This window comes from Primulina huaijiensis, chromosome 13 (assembly GCF_012295235.1).
Source record: "Primulina huaijiensis isolate GDHJ02 chromosome 13, ASM1229523v2, whole genome shotgun sequence".
Classification (NCBI taxonomy): Eukaryota; Viridiplantae; Streptophyta; class Magnoliopsida; order Lamiales; family Gesneriaceae; genus Primulina; species Primulina huaijiensis.
In genome coordinates this window covers 12,123,931-12,129,910 of record NC_133318.1, presented here as the reverse complement: position 1 = coordinate 12,129,910, position 5,980 = coordinate 12,123,931, and the positions used below count along the sequence as shown (strand labels likewise).

Here is a 5,980-nt window from a genome sequence, read left to right as displayed (position 1 = left end):
AAAATTGAATTAAAAGTTTTACAATTAGAATTGAAATATGTATTTCTTGGTGAAAATAAAACATTTTCTGATGTAATTTCTTTCACTCTTCTACAAAATCAAGAAGAAGATTTAATTAAATTACTTAAAAAATATAAAAATGCAATGGGATGGACTTTGAAAGATATAAAAGGTATAAATCCTTTAATTTGCACACATAGAATTCATTTGGAAGAAAATACTAAAACATATCAACAACCACAAAGAATGTGGTGTCCCGGGTCCGATATCTAATACTAATAATTATAATTGTCACACACCAAATGATTGAGTAAAATACATAATTTGTTGTTCACAAACTTGCATAAACATCGTCAAAATAATTTAATTGTCTCAAATGTTTGAAATATAAATTTTCAACATGCCAACATGAAGTAGTGAACCAAAGAAATCCAAACATCATCACATAGCTCCTAAGACCCGAGAATCCCACTCTAACTCGTATCTCCTCGCCTTGAGCTGGACTCTGGCATCCCAAGCCTCGCCTCACCTACCGTCAAGCACATGAAAACAAGAGGTACCGGACATGCCGGTGAGTATAAACCCAGTATGATACAATCAATCACAAATGAGAGTTAAATTTTCAAATATTTCATATAAATTCATAAAGATGCAATATAATGCAATGCATGATCAGAAGCTGTGGGCTATCAATAAATCTCAAGATCAAGTGAATCATCTGGTCATAGGGTACCCAAGGGAATAGAATCACCCAGCAACATCCACCGACTCATCCGCTCGGGGTGGGGTGCTGTGTTCTACAATCCCAGGACTATGGTGCGCCTATAGAGAGTGTTCAGGCCATAGCAGCGACCTCCGCATACACTATGCCAACTCAACTATAGCCCCATACGTCCAACAAATCAATATATCAAGGCGACCTCCGCCATATCAAATCTGAATCAACAAGTGGCTCAATATGCAATGTCATGGTGTAAATCAATATCATCATCTCGATATCATAATCAACTCATCTCAATACAACAATCATCATCAAATCACCAATAGTTTATCAAGCCATAGAGTTTTCAATTTAAAATAAAAATGATACTTTGACCTCGTATGTTATCGACCGTAACATACCTTTCAAATATTACCAAAAGAAGATCGAAATGTGTAGATGAGAAGTCTTGAACCTTTGAATTCTACTATAACTCAAGGACTTTGATCATCTATCAAAACAGAGTAATTTCTGTTCAAAATTCATAATTAGTTCAATACTGCTTTGAATCAAGATCCGTAAATTTCTTAACCTTAATATGCCATAAAAACATTCATTGAATCATTTCATCAAACACATAGCTTGCGTGCTAAAGAAATCAGCTCCTATACTTTGCCATTGGCTTCAATTCCATTTTAAATTCAAACCAACACAATTTCAACATCTCCAACATCTCAATATCAACACAAATATCAATTCTAAACTTCATCCCATTTCCAAACTTGAATAAAAATATAACATACTTACACCATCTTGAAGATCTTGGAGAGAGGATCACAAATCTAACTTCATTTCATAATTTCCTTGAACAAATCTCCCATAGATTGAAGAAGAAATTAGAAGATGAAAGGAAAATGAAGAACCCTAGCTCTAAACCAAGGGAGTAGGAAAAAGAGAAGAGTAACTTATACAAAAATCATTCCCCAATCAAATATATACCATCCAAACCTCAAAACACGTTTTTTGTACAAGTGCTGGGCACCAAGGCGCGTGATTTTGGCGCAGCCGCTCGCCCCTTGCTGCCCAAACACCAAAATTTCAGCACTGCGCGCGCTAGGGCGCCGGATTCTGCGCAGGGGCGTGCAGTATTCTGCCAAGAACGCATTTTTAACTTCAGAATTTGCGAAAGTGGTAAACTACAAAGTTGTAGCCCTATGTCTTGGCTTGCATCTCCAATTAGCTTCATGTCATTTGGAGATCTGAGTAAAACGTTATGCTAAATCTCTCAACATGCGTCATTGTAGGAACGACGATACGCACGACACATTTCGGGGCGCTTTTGGCTCATCTTCCCTAATGATTTGAACAAAACTCAAAACATGAAAGTTATAGTCTTATGTCATATATTTCTAATGAAAGTAGCCTAACATCAATTGGATCAATATACAAAAAATTATGCTAAAAATCACAACTACTGCCACATTTTTCATACCGTTTCTGCACTTCCATCACCTATTTAGCTCAAATTCAACCTTTGATTCTACCCATCAATTATCTATTCCATTCTATAACATTCATTACCATTTATACCATAACATAAAGTCATAAACCATCACAACTAATGCCACAATATTTCAAAATTCGGGCATTACAAAGAAGGTTAAATCCACATATGAAGGAAGTTGTTAAGAATGAAGTACTAAAACTATTAGATGCTGGAATTATCTATACAATCTCAGATAGTAAATGGTTAAGTCTAACACAAGTAGTACCAAAAAAGTCAGGTATCACTGTCATAAAAAATGAAAAGGGAGAATTTTTACAAGCTAGAATTCTATCTAGTTGTCGTATGTGTATTGATTATAGAAAATTAAATGATGGAACTAGAAAAGATCATTTCCCACTACCATTTTTAGATGAAATTCTAGAAAAAGTCGAAGGTAATTCTTATTACTGTTTTTTTGATGGGTATTCGGGGTATTATCAAATACCTATATTATTAGAAGATCAAGAAAAAACTACATTCACTTGTCATTTTGAAACTTTTGCATTTAAAAGAATTCCATTTGGTTTATGTAATGCTCCGGCTACTTTTCAAAGATGCATGTTAAGTATTTTCAGTGATATGATTGGAGAATTTGTAGAAGTTTTTATGGATGATATAACTGTTTTTGGAAACTCATTTGAAAATTGTCTTAAAAACCTAGAAAAAGTATTAAAAAGATGTGAAGAAAAAAATATTGTTTTAAATTGGGAAAAATTTCATTATATGGTTAAATTTGGGATTGTTTTAGGACATGTGATATCTGAAAAAAGAATTTGAGTTGATAAAGCCAAAGTTGATGTTATTGCTAATTTAACATCACCAAAAACGGTCAAAGAAGTTCGATCATTCTTGGGTCATGCAGGATTTTATAGAATGTTTATAAAAAATTTCAACATAATATCTAAACCAATTTCAAATCTTTTAACAAAAGATACACAATTTGAATGGAATAAAAAATGTGAAAATTCTTTTAAAAAAATAATTAATCTTTTAATTACATCACCTATTTTGCAACCTCCAGATTGGTCTTTACCATTTGAATTAATGTGTGATGCAAGTGATTATGCTATAGGAGCTGTGTTAGGACAAAGAAAAGAAGGAAAACCTTATGCAATCTATTATGTTAGTAGAACCTTAAATAGTGTCCAAATAAATTATTCAACTACTGAAAAAGAATTACTTTTAGTAGTATTTGCATTAGATAAGTTTCGATCTTATTTAATTGGTTCTACTACTATTGTTTACATAGATCATTCTGCCGTAAAATATTTATCACATAAACAAGATGATAAACCAAGATTAATACGGTGGATCTTATTGTTACAAGAATTTGATATTATAATTAAAGATAAAAAAGTAAATAAAATGTCGTAGCCGATTATTTATCTAGAATAATGACTGAATCATCTCATAATGAAAAACCAATAAATGAAAATTTTCCAGATGATCAATTGTTTTATGCTACTATTATGCCATGGTTTGCTAACATTGTAAATTTTCTTGTGACAAATAAAATGCCTTCTCATTGGAATTCACAGGATAAGAATAAATTCTTGATAGAAGTTAAAAAATTTTATTGGGATGATCCTTACTTGTTTAAGTATTGTCCTGACCAAATTTTTCGACGATATATACCCGACAATGAAGTAAGTAATGTTATTAAATTTTGTTATTCTGAAACATGTGGAGATCATTTTTCATCCAATGAAACAGCTACAAAAATCTTACAACGTGGATTTTATTGGTCGTCTTTATTCAAAGATACACATTTATTTTGTAAATCTTGTGAAAAATGTCAGAAGATGGAATCAATTTCAAAACGAAACATGATGCCTTTAAATCCAATCATAATTATTGAAATATTTGATAGTTGGGGGAGAGATTTTATGGGTCCATTTCCATTATCTTTTGGATATACGTACATTTTAGTCGCTGTTGATTATTTTTCAAAATGGATTGAAGCAATTGCATGTAGAACTAATGATCATAAAGTTGCTATAAAATTTTTAAAAGAAAATATTTTTAGCCGATTTGGAATACCTAGAGCAATAATTAGTGATGGCGGAAGTCATTTTATAAATAAATCATTTTCTTCTTTGTTAAGAAATTATGGCATTACACATAAAGTTTCTACCCCATATCATCCTCAAAGTAATGGTCAAGTTGAACTTGCAAATAGAGAAATAAAACAAATTTGAGAAAAAACAGTTAATCCAAATCGAAAAGATTGGGCCTTAAGGTTAACTGATGCATTATGGGCATATAGAACTTCATTTAAAACATCATTAGGGATGTCACCATAAAGGTTAGTTTTTAGTAAGCATTGTCATTTATCGGTTGATTTGAACATAAAGCTTATTGGGCAATTAAAGCATTTAATATTAATTTAGATGATGCATCTAAATTAAGAAAATTGCAATTAAATGAACTTGAAGAATTAAGAAACGATGCATATGAAAATTCAAATATTTATAAAGATAAAACTAAAGCCTTTTATGATAAAAATATTACGAGAAAGTCATTTGAAATTAGACAAAATGTTTTACTTTATAAATCTCGCTTGCATTTATTTCCAGGAAAACTAAGATCGAGATGGTTAGGACCATTTATAGTTAAATTTGTTTATCCTCATGGTGCTGTTGATATTGAAAATCCTAAAAATAGTGACGTGTTTAAAGTTAATGGGCAAAGACTTAAGCCTTTTATTGAAAATGAAATTCTTAATGATGAGTTTATGCCTTCATATGATCCACAATAGTTGTTTGATATTTTCATTTTGGTTTTGCAGATTCTAGTTCATTTTCCTGTTAAGTGGCGGATAACGGTACTCCGTGACTTTTTAAGTCTGTTTCTTCAGTTTCCCCAAAATAATTGAAATATAAATAATAATATGGACGCTTATATTGTGAATCTTCGTAAATATTTTGCTTGTTTACTTGATAATGCGTTGAAAAAAATTTATAAAAGGGTGTCTTCCTAACATCCTAAGCTTCGATTTAAGTTAGAAATCGCGAAGTTTGAGCAAGGATTCGGGTAGATCAAAGCTGCTGTTCCGGTGCTCTGTTCTGCGTGAATTCTTCCCGTTTTTGGGTGAGCGTTTTTGGGTTTCTGCGATTTTTGTATTTTGAATTTGTAGAAATGACCTAAAAAGAACTTGTAGCTCTGTTTGTTAGCTTTCTTTATCCGCTAGAATCATCAAATTTGGATAAGAAACGAAATTGATATGATTTTTCTACCAAAATGTGTCAAATCAAATTCTGAAACTGTGCTGTGCAAAACACCTACTGTAATTTGAGTTTTTGTCAATTATGTGCTCGGATTCTGGACTTGTGATTCAAAAAAAGTTGTAGAGCTATGTGTTGTCTTTGTAATGATATAAGATTTCCATTGAGAATTGAGATATTTATGTTCATTTTGCCGAAATTGCTCAGTACAAGATTTTGTCCGAAAATCTGTTGAGTAGTAGTGTGTTCTTGAAAATTCTGAGAATAATATATCGAGATTCTGAAGATGGTTTCAACTGGAGAAACTTAGATAATTGAGTATCTTTAATTTCCAATTGCCAGATATTGATTTGAGTTAATATTGAGTGAGATACAAATTTTATGCTCTTTTGTGCCAAATCGGACATTGGTGTTGAATGTAGTTTTCATGATTGGCTTATTGTTGTTTTGTTTAGGCCGAGGGTCTTGAAGTGAAGTTGATATTGTATTGTCAAGTTGGTATAGGTATGT

At 31.8% G+C, this 5,980-nt stretch overlaps 1 long non-coding RNA gene across 1 annotated transcript; it reads right to left on the bottom strand.

The window, feature by feature from the left end:
* Positions 1-377: 377 nt before the first annotated feature.
* Positions 378-1,645, bottom strand: LOC140991358 (uncharacterized). The gene is made up of 3 exons (XR_012177846.1): positions 1,508-1,645; positions 1,123-1,211; positions 378-529 (listed from the first exon to the last, which is right to left on the bottom strand). It is a non-coding gene; the product is annotated as an uncharacterized lncRNA (long non-coding RNA).
* Positions 1,646-5,980: the final 4,335 nt, after the last annotated feature.